The 23,106-nt window shown below is 36.8% G+C and overlaps 1 protein-coding gene and 1 long non-coding RNA gene across 2 annotated transcripts in view; one reads left to right on the top strand and one right to left on the bottom strand.

Annotated features, from left to right (window-relative positions):
* The window catches only part of LOC111511015 (intermembrane lipid transfer protein Vps13), a 1,108,316-nt gene that overhangs the window by 643,870 nt on the left and 441,340 nt on the right, over positions 1–23,106 (bottom strand).
* The window catches only part of LOC141480419 (uncharacterized), a 113,969-nt gene that overhangs the window by 30,878 nt on the left and 59,985 nt on the right, over positions 1–23,106 (top strand). Inside the window, exon 2 of the long non-coding RNA XR_012464328.1 lies at positions 11,675–11,905. This is a non-coding gene — a long non-coding RNA (uncharacterized lncRNA). The remainder of the gene's footprint in view (positions 1–11,674; positions 11,906–23,106) is intronic.

Genomic DNA, 23,106 nt, shown 5'->3' with positions numbered 1-23,106 from the left:
TGGTTTCGGATGAAATTGAACTGAAGAATGTGGGTCGAATAATAATAATAATAGTGATAAAACATTAAAACTCAACTTGTGTTACAGAGTGGTGTCGGTCAGCCAATCAGAATGGAGGAATCCAATATCGGTCTAATAATTGTGTTAGATGATATTGAACTGGGGAATGTGGCTCGAAAAATAATAATAATAATGATAAAATATTAAAACTTTGAAAGTGACGTAGTCAGCGTAGGAGGTGGTGGCGTGGTAGAAAATGTGTGAGGATTTGTGGAAATGAATGAGATATTAGAAAAAAAATGGAGCAACTTATAATAATCGAATCTTCGCTTACAGCACGTCAAATGAAAGGACAAAAAATCCAGAATTCATTGACGAGAGAATAAAAAGATGGCGCAACATGTCAGAAAGACATTACGTCACAATTCACTCATGATATTTGGATCTTAACGTGCAGCACATCAAATGAAAGAGAAACGAATGCAGAATGTTATCGACAAAGAAAAAACAAAGATGAAGCAACATGTCAGAAAGGAACGAAGCCACATCTCCATTAATGACAATTGAATCTCAACGTGCAGTACATTGACTGAAAAAGAAAAAAAATGTAGAATTCATCGACAGAAAAAAAAACAAAGACAACGTAACATGTTAGAAGGGCAATGAGCCGTATTTTCGTTAATAATGATTTGTTCTCAACCTACAGTACATCAAATGAAATGGAAACGAATGCAGAATTCATCGACAGAGAAAAAACAAAGATGGCGCAACATGTCAGACCTGCTTCTTCGTTAATAAAAGTCGCAGCGTCACGTGCAGCATATCAAAGAAAAAACAAAAGAGGCAACCAAAAGGGCACTGAACCATATTTTCGTTAATAATAGTCGGATCGTCGCATTTGACATGATTCATTCACTCAAAATTGAAATGTTTAGAAGATACCAAAGAAGATCTTACGGTGACTATAAGTTCTGGTATGCTTTGTTAGGTATCGAATGATGCGTGCAATTTCGTTCATTCCAGCGACATGATTATTCCAAGACATATTGGTGTCCATCTGAACCTCAAAAAACTTAATGGAGCAGAAGGTGGAACCCCAAAAAATAGGAGATATAGTACACCAAGTCAGTGAAGAGCGGCATTTTTCTGCAGAAAAATGTTTGAATTTCTTCAAATTTTCCAAATATCTGTAACAGAAAGACAAAACTCAGCTGCGGAAATCTTCTATCTACTAAAGTTTAGTATGTGTCGGTAGTGTGTAACGAAGGTTTTCATTAAATTGACTGGTTGCGCCCTCTGGAGGATGTTTGTTGCGAAACACCATAGATGACAATATTTATTGTTTATCATTTCGAATCCGTTGAATACAAGGGGTCTGGAAAAAGAAAAAAACAACGTTTTAACGCTTTGTAGACGTGTTTGATGCTCTATGACCAACACCCGTTATCCACATTTTCATTATTATCCCGATTGTATGACCACCAAACATTCAATATTATCGGGATTGAAGGGGGCCGATAGGTTAGGTGGAGTACCAAGGGGGCCAAGGGGCGGAGTTCCACGCTTGAATAGCTACGATACTCGTTCCATCCAGCGTTCCCCTTGGTACTCCACCTAACCTATCAGCTCCCTTCAATCCCGATAATATTGAATGTTTGGTGGTCATACAATCGGGATAATAATGAAAATATGGATAACGGGTGTTGGTCATAGAGCATCAAACACGTCTACAAAGCGTTAAAACGTTGTTTTTTTCTATTTCCAGACCCCTTGTATTCAACGGATTCGAAATGATAAACAATAAATATTGTCATCTATGGTGTTTCGCAACAAACATCTTCCAGAGGGCGCAACCAGTGAATTTAATGGAAACCTTCGTTACACACTACCGAGACATACTAAACTTTAGTAGATAGAAGATTTCCGCAGCTGAGTTTTGTCTTTCTGTTACAGATATTTGGAAAATTTGAAGAAATTCAAACATTTTTCTGCAGAAAAATGCCGCTCTTCACTGACTTGGTGTACTATATCTCCTATTTTTTGGGGTTCCACCTTCTGCTTCAATAAGTTTTTTGAGGTTCAGATGGACACCAATATGTCTTGGAATAATCATGTCGCTGGAATGAACGAAATTGCACGCATCATTCGATACCTAACAAAGCATACCAGAACTTATAGTCACCGTAAGATCTCCTTTGGTATCTTCTAAACATTTCAATTTTGAGTGAATGAATCATGTCAAATGCGACGATCCGACTATTATTAACGAAAATATGGTTCAGTGCCCTTTTGGTTGCCTCGTTTGTTTTTTCTTTGCTGCACGTGACGATGCGACTTTTATTAACGAAGAAGCAGGTCTGACATGTTGCGTCATCTTTATTTTTTCTCTGTCGATGAATTCTGCATTCGTTTCCATTTCATTTGATGTGCTGTACGTTGGGAACAAATCATTATTAACGAAAATACGGCTCATTGCCCTTCTAATATGTTACGTTGTCTTTGTTTTTTTCTCTGTCGATGAATTCTACATTTTTTTCTTTTTCAGTCAATGTACTGCACGTTGAGATTCAATTGTCATTAACGGATATGTGGCTTCGTTCCTTTCTGACATGTTGCGTCATCTTTCATCCAGATTTTATTATTTTATTATACATCGAATTTTGACTAATCTTGTTTTTTTTTTCTTTATATTTTATACATTTTATACTTTAAAACTACTGAGATATTTTATCTTAATGTATGTTTATTTTCTATTTTAACGTGTTGTACTGACATGTCCTATACGTTGTTAACGTCTCAAAGGATAAATAAATATTATTATTATTATTATTATTATCAATGTTTTATCACTATTATTATTATTATTCGACCCTCATTCTTCAGTTCAATTTCATCCGAAACCATCATTCTACTGATATTTGATTTCTCCAGTCTGATTGGCTTACCACTCTGTACCAGAAGTTAGGCTGATTGTTCCTCAAGGTTCGGTTCAGGAGTCTGAAAATTCGCAAAACGAACCTTCATACAACAAAGCGTGGACTTTAGTCATCTCCTGATGATGCTTACTTGGTAAGCGAAACGCGTTAAGTGTTAAATGACTGTCATATTGAAATAGGAAAAAAAAACGACAATAACGACGAAACGATAACGAATAAAGGCACGTAAACTGTTCGAAAACGCACGCAAAACCGTCGCACGCAAAACTGTTGAATACTTCACTTTCCCCAATTTGGAACGTTAACTCTACAATACGACACAGCATTATTTCTGCCAAAATTCGATAGAGAAGGGTTATGGGGGGTTCCAAACGACGTATTTCAAATATTGATTCACTCTGTATATATGCGCTTATATTTCGTAGAATTTTCAATTCGATTTTCACCACACTATGGCAAAATTTCCAACATGTGTGGGCTATTATTTCTGCAAACTGAAACTCACTTTTCATATGTAACTGAAAAAATGAATCGCAAACGTGTTATGATTTCGATATATTTTGAGGTAATAATATTCAATATCGAACGAATAGTCATAAAGAAAATTATTTGCATTGTATTCCGAAAGCTTTGGACACCGAATGAATTTCTTAATACCTGTTGATGATCTTGACCTTCCCTAATATTTATAAACATTCATATTATGCTGAAGTTGTAACTTTGCCCCGGTCACCGTACTACGACAAAATGCTTTATGTGCATTCATGCAACTGTATTTGAAGATAGTTTTATATTCCTATATATATTATAATCGTATCAATTTTGATGACTATGAACTTGGAATAACGAAAGATGGAATTGTGAATACTGTGTGTTTTCGTTTCAGAATATCGAAGTTGAGGTTAAAATATCTTTCAATTCATGTATTCACTTGAATGGATTTGAATTATTTTATGACGATTTTTCATATTTGTCTGTATCGTTACTTTATGTTTATTTGTGCAAGAACTCAGAACTCCGAACAATTGAAACTCAGGTTATCTACACATAATAGACTCGTCCGGTATCTATATCAAAGGATGCTATTTTGAATGGGAATTTCGAAAAAACTACAATACGAAATGAATTTCCAAATATCACAATTGAAATTTAATGTCAAATGTCAATCATCTATAATAATGTCCTAAATAAAATTCAAGATATAAAATGCCACTTTTTGTTATATCGACCCAACGAATCAGAATTTAAAATGACAGTCAAACTCATTTTCTCTATTCCTAAAATGTCCTGTTTTTGTCAACCTTGTATCTTTCAATATGATGTTTATTCATCACTATAAAATCTGGTATATAATTTTATGTTATTGCATATTTTTGACAACTTTCCCTGTATAAGTTTTCATTTTCAAAAAAAGATGTGTGTGATATGTATTTTATTTATTTTGGTAGTATATTAAAAAGCCATTTATATAAAATATCAACATTATTGAAACTGCAGCTGAACAAATTTCCTTTGGAATGAACCATACAGAACAGCGTGTTTTTCTTGAATTTTGGAATACACCACCATGAATCTTCAAAGTCTTCCAAATTCCCTACGGTTGTGTATATATTGAATAGACGCAGTCTGTCCAACAAATCCCTGAATATCGACGAATTATAGCCTCATAATGTGCAACTATAGACTGAAAAAAATGGAAACTGCTGAGATTTAAACTCGTTCTGGAAAGGTTGCTGCGACGGTTCTGAATGTTGTTGTTGAGATGACTCTGACTGATACTGCACACGTTGATGTATTATTCTGAAATAAATTCGTTTTTTCAATAAAAACATACACTGAAATAAATTCGATTTTTTAATAAAAACATACACTAAAAAATTTTTTTTGGCAACAGAGAGGGTAATGTCTTTCATGAAGTAATTGCTACACTTATAATGAAAATAAAAAAATCAAGTGTTATTTAAAATAATGAATTCAAAACACATATTCTGGCCGTACTAAGTGAAGGAAATATATTGTATGGAAACACTACTTTGTGCGGATCATATCTGTGAATGAGAATTTTTGACCCGAATGAAAAATATTGTTTACACCCAAAAACTCTTTGCCTATAAAACAAAGAAAAAATTGGAAACAATACTAACCTTAATTTTGTAAAATATCAAATGAAACGACAAGATTCGGTTTCCCAATGTCCATTAACCCTTTGAACACAATAGCGTATTTTCCTAATGAAAATTCTTCTAAGTGAGGACGATACGCCTCCGTCACTCGGTGGGGTAAAAATGATACTTCATCTCCCAAATCCAACAAGACCGCCTCACCAAATTTTCCTTTCACGATTTTGGCAGTGAATATCCTCTGCGGCATCTTCACAGGATAATCTGCTACTTTGATACTTGGCTTTCTCTTCACGATCGAACTTGCATTCAACTTTTGTAAATCCATCTGTGAAAAATAAAAAATGAAAGCTTTATGTTTTGATTCACAATATATGCGAATACTATCTCAAACAAACCACGACATGTAAAACATTCGACTGATATCATCCAACATATATATATCGAGAAAAATTTTGGAAATCAAAGGATTCAACAATTCTCAACAACTTTCAATTAAATTACATTTGAATAAATTCATCTGAGGAAAAAGTCAAACTTCAAACACTTACTTTCAAATAGAAATCGGTGCACTTGTCACTGGTATCACTTTCAACGGATGCAACTAACTCATTTCGCCATGCATAACGTATTTATAGTAAAATAAGTGATGACATATTTTAAAATGAAACAAAGAGCCTTTGTTTCGTCGCTTTTAGAACTGCATATCTCCGGATGCAGATTCGGCATTGGCAGTGATCAATGTCACCTTGGGTTTGAATATAAAAATTAGTGATGACATATTCTGAAATAAAACAAAAGAAAATCAAAGAGTCTTTGTTAGATGCCTATTCAGCGTTGACATTGATCCATGTCACCTTGGATTTGAATAGCGCAACAAACACATGAATTCTGCTTTTTTTCCATTTTATTTGAAGTACTACATGTGATGATGCGACTATTATTAGTGAAGATACAACTTTGTGCCCTCTTGGCATCGTCTCCGTTTTTTCTTCCTCTGTTGATGAATTCTGCATTCGTTTTCCTTTCATTTGATGTGCTGCACGTTGAGATCCAACTATCATTAACAAAGATGTTGCTTAGTGTCATTCTGACATACTGCGCCATCTTTGTTTTTTCTCTGTCGATGAATTTTGCATTTCTTTTCCTTTCATTTGACGTGCTGTACGTGACGATTCGACAATTATTAACGAAAATGTGGCTTTGTGCCCTTCTGACATGTTGCTTCAGATTTGTTTTTCTCTGTCGATGAATTCTGCATTCGTTTCCCTTTCATTTGATGTGCTGCACGTTGAGATTCAACAATCTTTAATGAAGATGTGGGTTAGTGCCCTTTTGACATGTTGCACCATATTTGTTTTTTCTTTATAGATGAATTCTGCAATTCTTATTCTTTCATTTGACATGATGTACGTAACGATCCGAAGTTTTTTCAATGATTCTGTTTGCAATTCGTCCTATGCTGTTTGAAATGAGTACCCACACCGACCTGTTGCGACTAGTATAGCGAAAATAGATAGATTATCAGGTCCTTTTGGCTTCGTAAAATGATTAACTATGTTTTTTGACATCTAAACGAATCCATTGATCGGAATCGAACGACTGGAAGTAAAAACCGGAAGTGACCTGTTTTTGACGGATTCGAAACCTTCTCACCCTAACGAATCCAAAAATACCATATGTTTCAGTATAAGATGATTTTTCTATTTTTTTATCAACAAATTATGTGTTTTGAATAAAACTTTTGCAATTACATTACACTCGTAGTTGTTCATAACCCAACAACTTTCAATTTCAAATATGTTCAATGATTTTCTTTAAATGTGCAATTATTTCTATGCTATTTCACATTGGGCGCTGTATATTATACTTTTCATAATCTACAAATGAAATAATTTGAAATGAGTACCCATATCGGTCTGTTGCTGCTAGTATAATGAAAATAAGTTATAAGGCCCTTTTGACTTCGACAAATGATTAATTATGTTTCATGACATCTAAACGAATCCATTGATGTTGAAATCATCGAAATCGGAGGACCGGAAGTGGTCGTTTTTTGATGGATTCGAATCCTTCTCACCCTAAGAAATCCAAATATATTATATGTTTCAGTATCCAATGATTTTTTCATTTTTTTTGTCAATAAATTCTGCGTTTGGATCAAGCTTCTGCAATTGGAATAAACTTATAGTTATTCATAACCCAACATTTTTCAATTACAAGTTTGTTGAATTTGCAATTCTTCCTATGTTATTTCACATTAGGCGTTGGATATTATATTCATTACGCCATATTTGTTTTTTCTCTGTCGATGAATTCTGCATTTCTTATCCTTTCATTTGACGTGCTGTATGCGACGATCCGACCATTATTAGTGAATATACAACTTAATTCCCCATCTGACAGTTGCGCTATTATTTTTTGTAATATCTCATTCCTTTCCACAAATCCTCACACATTTTCTACCACGCCACCACCTCCTATGCTGACTACGTCACTTTCAAGCTTTTAATGTTTTATCACTATTATTATTATTCGACCCTCATTCTCCAGTTCAATTTCATCTAGCACAATCAATCGAGCGATATTTGATTTCTCCATTCTGATTGGCTGACCGACATTACTCTGTAACAGAAGTTAGGTTGAGTGTTCCACAAGGTTCCGTTCAAGAGTCTGAAAATTCGCAAAATGAATCTCCATATGACAAAGCATGGACGTTAGTCATTTCCTGATGCTAACTTGGTTAGCGAAACGCGTTAAATGATAAATTACTGTCATATTGAAACACGAAAAATCGTTACGACAATAACGATGAAACGATAACGAATGAACGCACGGAAAACGGTCGAAAACGCACGAAAAACGATCGAAAACGAACGAAAAACGATCGTAAACGCACGAAAAAACGATCGTAAACGCACGAAAAATGATCGAAAACGCATGGAAAACAACGTATTTTGAATTGTCATTGTCGAATACTTCGCTCCCCCATTGCCCTCACGTTGAATCCAAAACGCTCAACCTCTCGACACTTTTGGAGATACGAGACTTCCGACATGTTGGAACGCTAGACTTCTGTTGAATCGACATGTTTTTTTCTTAAATGATGTATTTTGAAACGCCCTGTATACACATTAATATCATATTTCAAATCGACATGTTTTTTTCCTTAAATGATGTATTTTGACGCACCCTGTACACTTCGACGCCATGTTTGTTTTCAATGATGTATTTTGAAATACCTTGTAACATTGAGGGATCACACTTTGAAACGATACAGCCTCATTAATCTGTAATGTTTTTTCTTAAATCTGATTCATTATTATTAATATATCACTTTCGCGCTTCCAATTTTCATCGAGTCGTTCACGAATAATTCCAAAACCGGCAACGCTACATTACTCCATAAACAATGATTTATTGTACAACTGGCAACGCCGAACCTGCCATGCTGGCATGTATTGACATTTGACAGATGCAGTCTTATGAGTCTAGTGTTTACAGTATCCTTCTTCAACTAATAGATAGTTCAGCTAGTGACTCATAGATGACTCTGTGTGTTCTATAACTTAATTTTCAAACCGGCAACGCTACATTACTCCAACACCTGCTTGCACTAGCAACCGGTAAAACCTCGATCTCCATCTCTCTTTGCATCGATTACGTCACACGCGTCTCTCGCTCTTATACACACATACACATCTTTACATGAAATATTAATTATTTCCCAAATCTGAGTATATTTTCCTATCTTCAATATGATAATGACGATTACATTCTACGGAAATCAAAAATAAAAATGCTGTCAAGTATAATGAATGAGTCAATTTCGGTCCCGACAAAACTAACGCTATAAATACCCAACATTCGCAGTTAACTTCAATATCTTACGATGATGTAGAGGCTAAGGACAATGTCTACGGCGCGGACGATCCAGGTTCGAATCTCATAACTATAAACTTTTTTTAATTAAAATCACGTGACAAGGTCTGAGCGTTGATGCGGAATCCCAAGGGGGCCGAGGGGTGAGGAAGAGTCGCAAGAGGGACTGAGCGGTGATGTGGAGTACTAAGGGAGCCGAGTTCCATGCTTGAATCGCTACGATACTCGTTCCATCCTGCGTCGATGACGTCACACGTTTCCCCCACTCCCGGTTTTGAATTTCCCGCAGTGTGCGCGATAGCTGATTGGTTGACTGAATGACGGTAAAAGTGGAGGTGGTCTGAAGTGGGCTTTGAAGGCTAAGGCTAAGTTTACACATAATGGACGTCTGACCTTTGCCCCTTCCGTGTGAAGTGGGCCTTAGGGACCAAAATTGCCAGAATTTACCTCCATAAGAAAATACATGGGATTTTGATTTGGAACTCTCCTAGCCTATATACGTTTTCAGCTATTCATTTTTAATTCTTCCTTTTTTTAGTTGTTTCAAAGATTTCATATCATTTTAATATTAGACAATGGAAGTCCGAACTAGTGAAATTCATCACCTTCAAACAAACATTGTTTCTACAATTTATCTTTACGTGGTGACAACCCGGTTTCAGACTCACCCCATAATGTTTTTTACGTTTAGGCTTAGTCGTATTATTAAAAAGGATTTTGATAATTTCATTATATTTCATCTTATTGACTTGCTCTCTCGAACGATTCAGAGTACCATGCTGAGCAGCAGTACTATCCAATATTTGTTTATACATCTAATGACCCATAAGTGTGCAATTAATGGAGTTTATAGCGAAGAGTAATTCTGAAAGAAATCGGTATTATCTTCGACTACATCGAAGCGTAGATCTTCTTTTTTTAGTATACATTCACCGCTAAAATATTTAGGGTCATTAGCGTTATCATAATACACACAATACACAGTATTATGTGCTGTGTTGAACGCGATTCTGCTTCCTCAGTCCCCATTGGTACGAAATGATAACTGTGGCGTCTAATGCAAAACTTATTCAACTGCTAATATACCTTATTTATAACCATCTAAAAACTTCTGAAGAACTCTGGAGACTTTTGAAGGTATCTGAAGGACTCCGCGGTCTCTTCTCTCGCATGATGTTGCGACATTATCGCATACAATTGGCTAATACAATCGTCTCACGTCTGATGTAACCATCTAACACAGGGCTGCTTGAACTTTTTTCATTCACGACCCCATTTATGATTGTGAGTTTACTGACGACTCCATATAAGTATGAAAAATTATAAATGAATATTTTTTGATGATTTATTCATTAGGTAACAATACACATATACATATGAAAATATATAGTTTCAGGATTCGTTCAGACACATACAAAAATTTAAAATTGCAGAAAAAATTATAAATTGAATTATTGCAATAACATAAATAAAAGCGAATTCTGACCGTCTTAGTTCGCTCGAATATATTTGAACGCAGTCGTTGAGTGGTAATTATTAAATTAAAATTAAAGGAAAAAATTAAATGAGATGGATGTACCTGTTTTCAATTGCTTGATAAAAAATAAAATATTGGTGGAATGTTTGACGCTGCTGGACGTAAGACCTCTTCAACATTTTTTAGCGATGAACGATATTAGGATTTATTATGTGTTGAAGCTGAGGAAGTAACTTTACATGAATATGTGGTGTTTTCTTTAAGAGCGGAGTACCGCCATGCACCAAATTATTGAGCGGCGTACGGAGAATTTGTCTCAGGTGGACGAAAAAACCCCCCATGAGCCGAAGAGCAAACGTTTGCGCTCGAATGATGATTTACCGAAACCAGAGGCGAAAAAGCCCTGCCGAATCTAAGGCATCGTCAGGTGTAGCTGACGTACAAAAACCCTCATATGGAAAGGTTGTTGCAGGTATCAAGGTGGGAATCTTGCACCTTGATTGCCTCATCAATGGCCAATTAGCCGGAATCTCTTCAGGAGGCTATTTTGTCTGCTGTAGAGTTTTTTCCAGATGATGGGCCACAGGTTCAATTCCGTAGCTGCGCTTTTCGGCCTGGATGGTTACAGGTCGTCTGTGAGGAGAAGGTTATATTGCCGACTGGCTTGCGCCTGAAGTGCCCTATATGGGGCGCTTCTCTGAAATGCGTTACAGGGGTCCAACTTCCGAAGCCACACATCTGTTTTTAAAGGATAAAACAAAAGCACTACAGGAAAATCCTTAAGGCGCTCTCAGAGCGGTGCCTGTGCGAAAGTAGCGAATCAAACTGGATTTGAATCTCTGAAGATAAAATCCATGTGGAAAAACGTTCTCAGGAAGTTTATTCCACATAAACGTAGTTCTCAAGATGGAAGAGTTCTTAAACAGTAAAGTTCGACCGTCAAAGAGACCAAAAAAAAGCAGGCGAGTCTTCACCTCATCATCTGAGCCTACTCATCCCTCGATCCTGGGAGAGGGGGGTGGAGATCTCCTTAAGGATCCTTCATCTTTTCCCTCCTAGGGTCGTGGACTTCCGAATACGCGGCGACACTTCGTTAACGTCAAGTGTTTGCAAGCAAACTCACAACATGCCAAGGACGCTTCATACATCCTCAGTAGAAACTACAAGCAATATTCCTGCTGAGGTGATAGTGTGCACTGTGTTGAAACTCAGAATATGTCTGGTCATCAGGAAGTACATTAATTATTTATTGCTTACAGGCTTCTGCACCCAAGACCTGGTAGTCATCCAAATTTCCCTACCGGACAAGAAGGGTAGGACGAATATTATCGACTGCACCGCCTACTTTCCGGGAGATTCAGATACCATACCTCCTCTAACTGTTAGACGAGTTATCGATTATAGCAAAAGGAACAAACTCCAAATCGTAATGAGATGTGACGCCAATCAACACCATACATCGTGGGGCAGCACGAATATGAACCATAGAGGTGAGTTACTCTTTCATTATATACTAGGGAAAGGGCTGTCTGTAATTAATGAGGGCTCGGAACCAACTTTTGTCACTAGTAATGGGCAAGAGGTATTAGACTTAACCATCAGCTCAAATTCTCAGAACAAAAAGATATACCAAGAACGTATCTACTGAAGGTTCGTGTTCAGACCATAGATATATTCTTTTCAATATTGAAACAGGTCTAAGAGCAGTAGTGGAATATCGTGATTCAAAATCTACTGTTTGGAGTGATTATGAAAACTCCCTTCAATCGTACTTTGAAAACGGATTCATTACTATTCACAGTTGTAATGATATGGATACAATAGCGAAGCAATGATCTCATCCTATCACGAGAACTGTCTACTGAGGATGAAAAGAGATAACTACAACTCTTCTTGGTGGAACAAAAGCCTTGAAAAACAAAGAAAAGAATTTCGATGATTATTCAATCGAGCTAAAGAGTCAGATAACTGGGAGATTTATAAAACTACTCTAACGACATATAACAAGGAAATTAGAAAGGCAAAACGGGATTCTTGGAGAAATTTCTGTGACAGTATCTCCGAGTTACCTCGCAACACAATAATTCATGAGATTATCTTCAGAGAGCTGACTACTGAAATTGGGTCCTTAAACGACCCGCTGGAGTATTCACGACCTCTAGTGAAGAAACGTTAAAGCTTTTGATAGAAAACCACTTTCCTGGATATCTGACTATTGATAACAATAGACCTCCCATCTTCGAGAGCGCTAAACGCCCAAAAAAGAACGATTTAGAGGTCGTCAAGAAGGTTATCACAGCACCGGAGAGAATCGTATATATCTATCTCTTCTTCAAAACGGACTGAAAATAATTTTACCCCCTGAAGTGGGTCGGAAAGGCCCACACCCTAAATCGGTAAAACCAATCAGCCTTAGGTTAGGTCTAAAGTGAGTGGGTCTATTCGACTCTCCACCGCAACCCACAAGGGTTTATTATGACTCACACCTATTTACACTCGACCAAATAAACCTAGCGTCTTAATGAAGCTGATTGATTAGTTTTTATGGTAAGTGGTCTTTTAGGTCAGATGGTGAGAGTACGGCTCTGCCGAACTCTAAAAACCTGATTCGGTCCCCAGCGGGGCAGGCACAAAGTATATAATCTGCTGTTTCATCATTTTCCAAACAGAGGCGACACACACTGTCTTCCGCCAGTCCGAGTCTCTGCATATGATGAATCGAATGTTAGACATCGTAGTTCACCCCTACTGTAGTCCAACAACTGTTTGATATCAAGCTTCGAAGGGTGAATAAACGCCTTGGAATCCTGGAGGATTTTGCCAGAAGTCTCATATCCTTCTTGTTGAATAACCACCAGTATGCACATCAAACTGGGAAATCAAGAGATTTAGCATTAAACAACCTTGTAGAGAAAATTCCTCAATCCTTTGACAACAAGGAGATTGCGTAGCTGTATTTCTCTATATTGAAGGAGCATTTGACAATGCACTACCTAAATCTGTAGGATCATCCCTGGCTAGAAAAGGCATAGAATCGATCTTAAAGGGCTGGATATATGCCGTACTGGTGAACATAACTGCAACTACGACTCTTCAAGGCGAGGCCATCAGGCTCAGGGTCACCAGAGGCTGCCCTATCTCCCCATCTGTGGTCGCTCCTGATGGATAGTCTGCTTGGTGCTCTCGACAGAAAAAAAGATTATGCAGCTGCAAGCTTATGCAGATGACCTTGTCATCTTGGCAAAGTCTACGTCAGGAAGGGTAGCTTGTAATACCCTCCACAGCACGATGGACGTTGTTCAGAGTTGGTGCCTGAGAGAGCAGATGTCTGTCAACCCCTGCAAAACTGTGGTAATCCCGTTCACCAGGACGAGAAAATTGGACGATTTAACACCACCTTTCCTCAATGGTGAGGTCAGTCCATTTGGAACGGAGGTAAAATATCTTGGCATTGTCCTCAATGTCACCTGGAACGCTCACTTGGAGAAAGTTTCACCCAAAGCCAGACTGTTCCTATGGACATGTCGAAGGATTTGTGGTAAAACTTGAGGTTTAGGTCACAAACAAATCCATTGGATTTATGTGATGATTGTCAGACCAATAATCACTTATGGAGCAATTGCCTGGAGGCCCAAGACTTTACTACAACGGCTCAGGCAGAGCTCTCTGGCAAACAGTGGTACCATCAGTACCAAACCGTCAGCGGCCATGGAGATCCTTCAAGATCTACCTCCTTTCCACATTTTCCTCGAGAGAGAAACTAGATGGACTGCATATAGATTTGTGCACATTGCCAATTACACAAATCAATGACTTTATGTCTCCAACTGTCAACTACGAACTGCCTTATAAAGTATTGTTACCGAGAAGAGAGGAGTGGATCCTCCGGGAGAAGAAAATATTAAGAGCAGATAGTTGTTAGTTCACAGATGGGTCTGGTGCAGGTGTTTCCAGTCGCAGACCCAGGACAGATATATCCACCTGCCTAGGATCCATGCAACTGTATTTCAAGCGGACATTTTCGCTATTGAATTGTGTGACTGGAAGAATCCAAACTCATACAGAAGTTAATACAAATAGGTATTCTCGTATAGTGAAGTGGAATTGAAAGCTCTTGGATACTACCGAGCAACGTCTAAATTGGTAGAAAATTACCAAAAACTACTCTCCTCGATAGGAAGATTGAGAAGATTATCTCTTGTCTGGATTGATTCCTGGCCATACTGGCCTGGAACGCAATGAGGCTGCTGACTCCCTTGCAAAGGAGGGTGCTGCAAGCAGCTTCATCGAACCATAACCTGTCATTGGCATCGCTTTAGGCTTTTCCAAATAAAAATTGAACACCTGGAGGGCAAAAAGATTTATGGAATTATGGCAGAATCTTCCCAGATTGGCTCACTTCAAGGCGTTTATTCACCTTTCGAAGCTAGATACCAAACAGTTGTTGGACTACACTAGAGATGAACTACAATGTCAAACAGGCCTTCCCACAGGTCACTGTCATTTTAATCATCATATGCAGAGACTCGCACGGACTGTCGCCTCTGTTTGGAAAATGATGAACATACTTTGTATTTGCCCCGCCGGGAACCGAATCAGGTTTTCAGAGTTTGGCAGAGCCGTATTCTCATCATCTGACCTGAAAGACCATTCACCATACAAACTAATCGGCTTTGTTAAGAAGCTGGGTTTATTTGGTCGAGTGTGAATAGGTGTGAGCCACAATAAACCCTTGCGGGTTCCGGTGGAGGGTCAAATAGACCCATTCACTTCTGACCTAACCTGACCTAACTGATTCGAAACTAATTATGAATACAGACATCTCCAACACCGGAATCATAACTTCGGAGAGGATATTTTCATTAAAAATTATCATGCCACGTTGATTTTTTTTTTCATCGCTTCCTAGTTACTTTCATCGTGCTACTTGTGCTCTCGTATTATCTGGTCACTCATATTTTATATGGCAAAAAAATGTACTTCTGGAGGTGTATATAACATTTATGCAAACTGACTGGAAACGTCTTTGACTTCATGGGCATTTTTCATATGATGGTATATGTCTGTTCTATTCATTGAATTCAACTAGCAAACAAAAAAACACAGACAATGCACAGCGCAGAACACTATGGTACGGATGAAGATGATACAATGGGATAACATGACACCCTCATATTTGAGCAACATCACACATGAGTGTGTCAGCTATCATTCAGTGGATAGGGTCACTCCACAAAGATAAATTGTATTTTCGTGTCGATAACGGTGGAAGACGATGAAAAATGTGAAAGAAAATGTGTTGAGCGATATAAAAATGAAATCAGCTGGTGGAGCGGCAGTCAGTCCTCGAAAGAATATTTGTGTTAATTTCAATAACCTTCGAGATGCAAATATACCGGATTTTCACTTTTCAAACTTCTCGATGGACGATTTTAAAGAGAATGATTTCAAAAATTCAAAATACAAAGAAATGCACCTTTCTTCATTGGTTTCGAAATATCAAGGGCTGTCCAATCACCAATCGCTCCAATATGTGAGGACATCAGCGGTGAAGAATTCGTTATAACAGGCTCACCATGACTGAATGTTCCTCTCGAAATGAAATTATCGACATCGGTTAATTCCTCGAATGAATCAAAAGTTTCTATGGAGAAAACAGACTTGGACGAATATCCATTTCAGAAGAATTCACTTATGAAACCCATAACATAAAAAAGTAGTTGGTTCAGTTTCTCCGATTCTGCAGCCAGTTATGAATATTTCTTCAGGTTCACCGATGGTTTCTGAAATTGATGAAATGAATACACTCAAAAGTGGTCAACAATATCATGAGTAATTCGTGATGTCTTCAACTCCTCATCCTCAGACACGTGCGCAGTTATCCTCTCATCACCGATTCCTTCCATGATACATGATCAGAGATTTCTTGCGAGACTAGAGTGTTGGGAAGCATCAACTCCGCAGCACAACTTAATCTAGAGTTAGAGTATCCAACCATACAAATAAAGATATGGGTGAGTGGAGGTATGGTTTAGGTTCGACGAAATAATTAATTATCTTTGAAATACACGAACAATAGATTTATAGGTAGACCATTATACATCCAACTATCATTTGGAGAAATAATGACTATAATTTGAACTAATATTGTATTGCCGCTCTCCTAGTGTAGTCAATTTCAATGTTCCACCATAAAGAGATTTTGTTATTTTTATTTATTCGGTAATTTATTGATCAATTATTATATGCAATATGTTATTTTTATATATTTATTAGACTCTAGGATCGAAATAATTTCTGGTCATGGATAAATGACTGAACTCAAATAAGAATGGTAATGACGCAGATTATAATGCTACGAATTCTCCTCAGGCAGGACAAAGTATTGAAAAACAGGCATCTAATGTGCGAAAAATAAAATATGATGAGTATTTTCTTCAATTTGGCTTTACATTTCAAAATTGTAAAAGTAATGAACAACCTCTTTGTTTGATCTGCAATGAATTATTGGTGGACTGTATGAAACTTCAAATAAATAAAAAATTCCTTTGAAAAATTCATGACAGTTAATGAAAAATATTTACTAGCGTCATATGAAGTTTTATACTGTATTGCTAAAAATGAAAAGCCGTTTACCATTGGCGAAGATCTTCTATCACCTGTTGCTATTAAAATGGTAGAAATACTATATGGAAGTAAATATGGCGATGAGATTCGAAAAATTCTAACTATTCAACTTTATTATTAGAAGTAAGATGGTTGTCAAGAAGTCGAAGTTCAAGTAGATTATTGTTATTTAAAGAACGAAATCGAAATATTTTTAACCGAACGAAAATGTGAACTTGCTGGTTTTTTTTTCAAAATGACTTGGGGCTATCCAAGCTGTGTTATTTGTCGGATATCTTTGCGAAATTGAACGATCTCAACTTGTCTTTCCAAGGAAAAATTTCTATATATTTACTTCGAATGATAAAATTGAGAGGTTTATTGAAAAGATCAACATTTGGAAAAGTAGGGTGGAAAAAATTCGTTCGAAGAAATGTTTTCCAGTGTCGACAATTTTATAATCGAGAGAAATCATTGTGCAAAAATCATTGTTGATCACTTGAAATCGTTAGAAACACAGTTCCGTCCATATTTTATATTAAATATTAATTTCAAAAGGGTAGCTTGGATTCAAAAGTCGTTTTCGGCTGGCTCAAGTGAGATTGATTATCTGCCACTTAAATCTCAAGAGGAATTTGCTGAGCTTTCGAGTGAATCAAACGTGAAACGACAATTTCCAAAAAAGTCATTGACTGAATTCTGGATCGGAACTAGAACTGAATTCTCCACAGTCGCTGATATGGCGTTAAATGTTCTTCTGCAATTCAACACCACATATTCATGTGAAGTTACTTTCTCAGCTTCAACACATAATAAATCCCAATATCGTTCATCGCTAAAAAATGTTGAAGGGGTCTTACGTCTGTCTAGCAGTGTCAAACATTCCACCAATATTTAATTTTTTATCAATCAATTAAAAACAGGCACATCCATCTCATTTAATGTATTCCTTTAATTGTAATTCAATACTTATCACTCGACGACTGCGCTCAAATATATTCGAGCGAACTAAGACGGTCAGAAATCCCCTTTTAGAGTAGAGCCTTGACAACGCTCGCATATAATAAAAAGAAGTTTTATACAGCGTGACTCACGGTCGATGGTAGGTTAGACGTTTCTGGAAAACGTCTGTTAACGTGTTAGGAATCACACGTTAAAAGGTAAAACCTCGTTAATCCTTAGCTCGCACAAGTTTCGACTTCTGAGGGTTGTCGTTAGTAGGGATGCGACAGCTGGTTAACGGAAAAACAGATTTTGAACAGATTTTGAACCCCGTATATTAATACATTTTTGGAATCGCTCCAGTATTTTAATACTTTTTTGTTGATAATGTCCTATACCTATCTCTATCTGTTTTCGAGATAAAAAATAAATTCTGCTAAATATGGTCCAAAACATAGCCTTAATTGAAATTAAGTACATCAGTACTCTCAATTCATGAAAAGTTGATATTTTGATGATAGTTTGGACAAACTTGAAATATATAAATAACACCAAGAAATCGACTCCATATCATACAGGGCGTGCTAAAATTACTATTATTTCCATTGTGCATAAAAGTAGTCAAAAGTTCATTTTTTCAAATGAAACCCCCTGTATATTACTCGATAAATTGAAATGTGGTGAAAAATAGTTCAAGATGATATATCATGTCCCTATACCTAAATCGTCAAGTTTTCTCAATAAAGTCGCTTCTTCTAGAAACATTATTTTTTTTAGAATTTTGATTTACGTAGCAGTGGAATTATCAAGCTTATAGCAGTTCGGTTACTTTTATAAGTAATTTACAAAGAGTTATCGACGGTGTTTCGAATCATCTTCCAAAATGAATGCAAATATCGATTATTCAAACGAAGTTCTTATGAAATTATTTATTATACACATGAACAAAGTGATCAAATCAGTGTCAGAACGTGTAAAAAATTCAACCAAATGTATCCTGAATTAACACCAATGAACGAGTTCGTAAAATAATTTTTTGCTGCGAACTGATTTATTTTGGGCAAAAAAAACCCAAGAGACATTTTTTGTTTAGAATGAAACTGGCTATAGGAAATGAATTTTTAAATGGTAAACAAGTAATAAGACAAAAAGTTACATTGGAAATAAATTTTAGGGGTTGCGTTTTCCACCCCTTACAACCATGGGGTAAACCAAATAAATTACTGGCTAAGTGTCTTTTTGGTAGTAAAAAACGTCAGGTTAATTTCAAAATTGTAACTTTTTCAGTGCTTGTGAAAAAAATTGTTATACAAATTTTATGTACCCCTCTAAGGGGCTGTTTCTTAACAAGGGATGCTCCAATGAAATTTCTTTATATGAAAGATCCTATCTTTTTTCGATGAGGAATCACCTCCTTAAATGTTTTACACTCATTTAGTTACACCCTGTATATATATTATAGTTATTGTGATTCTTATTGAATCATAAATGATTATTGAATTACGAAAATATTCAGCTCTCCAACTATATTATCAAAGAAGGACTGTTGGAAGGTAGGTTGCACTATATCGTTTACTTGAACTATATCATATGTATGTATCTAAACGAATCCTGAGACTATATCCTGAGACTGTATATGTGTATTGTTACCTAATGAATAAATCATCAAAAAATATTTATTTATTATTTTTCATACTTATATGGAGTCGTCAGGTAACTCGTAATCATAAATGGGGTCGTGAATGGAAAAAGTTTAAGCAGCCCTGTGTTAGATGGTTCCATCAGATTTGAGACGATCGTGTTAGCCAAATGTATGTGATAATGTCGCAACATCATACGAGAGAAGAGGTCTCGGAGTTCTTCAGATACCTTCAAAAGTCTTCAGAGTTCTTCAGATGTTTTTAGATGGTTATAAATATAGTATCTTAGTAGTCGGATAAGTTTTGCATTAGACACCACAGTTATCGCTTCGTAGCAATGGGCACTGAGGAAGCAGAATCGTATTGTGTATATTATAATAATGCTGATGATCCTAAATATCTTGACGGGGAATGAATACTAGGAAATGAAGATATACGCTTCGATGATAAACATATAGTCGAAGATAATACCGATAATACCATGGAAATGCAGAACTAGACACTTTCCTGAAGCACATCAACAACGTAAGTCCTTCCATCACTTTCACAATGGAGAGTCTACAAGGAATTGCCATTCTTAGACGTATTGGTGAAGAGGACCGACACTAAATGGGAAACAATTGTATATCGAAAACCCACACAAACGGAACAGTATCTGAACCAGGAATCCAACCAACATCAATCGACTAAGAGAAGAATCTGAAGAAATGAACTTTAAATGTTCAAGCCCGTCTCGGATATACCTACACGGTAGGTTGAATAGACTAACGCCTATCAGAAAATAATTACTCCACTGGCTAATACCACGTACGGCAAGACAACTGAAAGAGTCGACCTTCAATTATGGAACGGGCACACTTGCAAACCGGTTTCTGGCTCCTTAGCCACTCGTCAATGCAAGATAGTGACCATCATCGACCTAAAGTCGATGATATTCCATAATTGAATATCGAAATTCTTTCAGAGTATCACATTCCTTGTCTGCATATCCGAAATTTTCCCGATTCCTCTGAATAAGGAAGAAACACTTTCTTATTAGTCAGGGGGCTATTCTTGAAGACAGGCAGTAAACAAATCTAAAGAAATGAACTTTAAATGTTCAAGCCCGTCTCGGATATACCTATCCGAGAGGCTAAGGAGCCCGAAACCGGTCTGTAAATGTGACCGTTCCATAATTGAAGGTCAAGTGTTTCAGTTGTATTGCATATGCAGGATATTTTCTGTGAAGATTCCTGCACTGACACCTGTCAGATATAATCCAGCGCCGTTCGTGGTATTAGCCAATGGAATAGTTGTTTTCGGATAGGCGTCAGTCCATTCAACCTACTGTGTAGGTATATCCGAAACATACTTGAATTTTAAAAGTTCATTTCTTTAGATTTGTTTACTGCCTGTCTTCAAGCATAGCCCACTGACCAATAAGTAAGAAAGGAATTATCAAGACTCTACTAGACCGTGCTTTCCGGCTCTGCAAATACAAAGACAGGTCTGGAAAAGGAACTAGGCATCATCAAAAATGACTTTCAACGGAATGGTTACTCCAAAGAGATGGTGAAACAGGCTTTAGCTAGAAGACAGTAAGAGCTCTACAAGGAAGTGAAGTCGCCACAACCAGTACTTGTACTTCCCTACATCAGAGGGTTATCGGAAAGGATAAGAAGGATAGGGTCCAATCTGTTTCAGATCTGGGAACACTATCCGTAGCAGTCTCACGAAAACCAGGCCACCAAACGGGGACTGCGATTCCAAGAATTGCATTTACCGGATACCATGCGAGTGCGGAGAATCATACATCGGTGAGACTAAGAGGCCATTGAAAGTTCGCATTGCCGAGCACAAGAAACACACACAGCGAGAAGAAACCAGCAAATCCGGAATAGCAGAGCATGTTTGGACTCATCAATATAACATCAAGTGGGCTCAGGCTGAAATCATCCACAAGGGGGAACACTGGTTAGGAGAAAATTAAAAGAAGCCGAATATTTGTTGTTCAACAATGCATTTAGCCAAGCTAGCGTGGAGATACGAAACATATGGAAACCTCTAATCAAGTGGAACACGACCAACTCCTGCCAAACAGTCAGCTCCCGCTAAAACCCACTGAAGCGGAGAGAGGGAAGAGGGGAAAGGTGAAATCAGTCGAATGACCTATAAATGGTCAGATCTTGAAGAAATAAGTCCAGTTGTCACCCGAAGACGACTGTGGATACTAACAATCGTGAAGTAACTTGGTTTGGAATCTTTTTATTTTATATTTTTAATTTTCATTTCTTGTTAATGATTTTTTAAATTTTTTTAGCTCGTGTTAATAGTTCAATTTTTTTGGTTGTTGCTTGTATGTAATTTCATTGTAATTTCAGTTTTTTGCTTAATAAAATTGTTTCCAGCTAATCTTTTAAATTTTTCACAGACTCTTTCAGGGATTTCAAATCAATTTATATCATATTAGACAATGGAAGTCCGAACTGATAAAATGCACCACGAAACATTGTCAACCACCTTCAAACAAAAGACTTAGTGCCCTCCTGACATGTTGCGCCATCTTTGTTTTTTTCTTTGTCGCTACATTCTGCATTACTTTTTCCTTCAGTAGATGTGCTGTACGTGACGATCCGACTATTGTTAACGAAGATGCGGCATAATGCCTTTTTGGTATGTCACCATGTTTGATTTATCTATGTCGATAAATTGTGCATTCTTTTCCCCTTCATTTGACGTGCTACACATGACGATGTGACTATTATCAATGAAAATACGGCTTAGTGCTCTTTTGGTATGTTGGGGCATCATTATATATTTTCCACCACCAACCACGCCAACGACGCACCCTCAATTTAATTTAATGTTCAATCATCATTATTATTTATTTTTATTTATTTATTTATTTATTTTATACACTATTCTACAGGATGAACCCAATTACCGAATAGGGAGAAACAGTGGCATTTACAAATATGTACTCAGGTACATAATATAATTTGTGAATCTACATAAAAAAATAAAAACAGAACAGTCAGTTACCTAAGAAATGTCTTTTGATATCTAGAACACGACTAACAGAATTAGAGGTATCGCACTATGTATAAATTGGGGATTTTTTCATTATATTTATTCGCGGAGTGTTGAGATAAAAGGTGACACTATTCCTAGATGACCGTCTAGGAACCCAAAAATTCAACATATGTAACAACTGAGAGCAGGTAATGATATTGTTTAATGATTTTGAATAAAAAAAGAAATGAATAATATTTACGCTTTACCTCGAGACTACAAAAATTGCGAGTTTCAAGCAATTCATAATAGGGTATTTCTGCAGTAGAATACGTGCCTTCAAGTTTAAAAGACATATTTTAGGAAGAGCCTCTGTAGGGCTTCTAGTTGATTTATATGAACCTGACAGATCGAACAAAAGTGAAATAAAGTAATTTCAATGTTGAAGCTTTTTCGAGTCTTTTGTATTTCTAACTAAGAATCCATACATGCGATGAGCAGTTGTCAGAGTA

The sequence above is a fragment of the Leptinotarsa decemlineata genome, unplaced genomic scaffold, assembly GCF_025532065.1.
Source record: "Leptinotarsa decemlineata unplaced genomic scaffold, Ldec_3_MD MMD2_P_RNA_scaffold_8, whole genome shotgun sequence".
NCBI classification, from domain to species: domain Eukaryota; kingdom Metazoa; phylum Arthropoda; class Insecta; order Coleoptera; family Chrysomelidae; genus Leptinotarsa; species Leptinotarsa decemlineata.
Note: the sequence above shows the minus strand (reverse complement) of the source record. Positions and strands in the feature narration are given on the sequence as shown.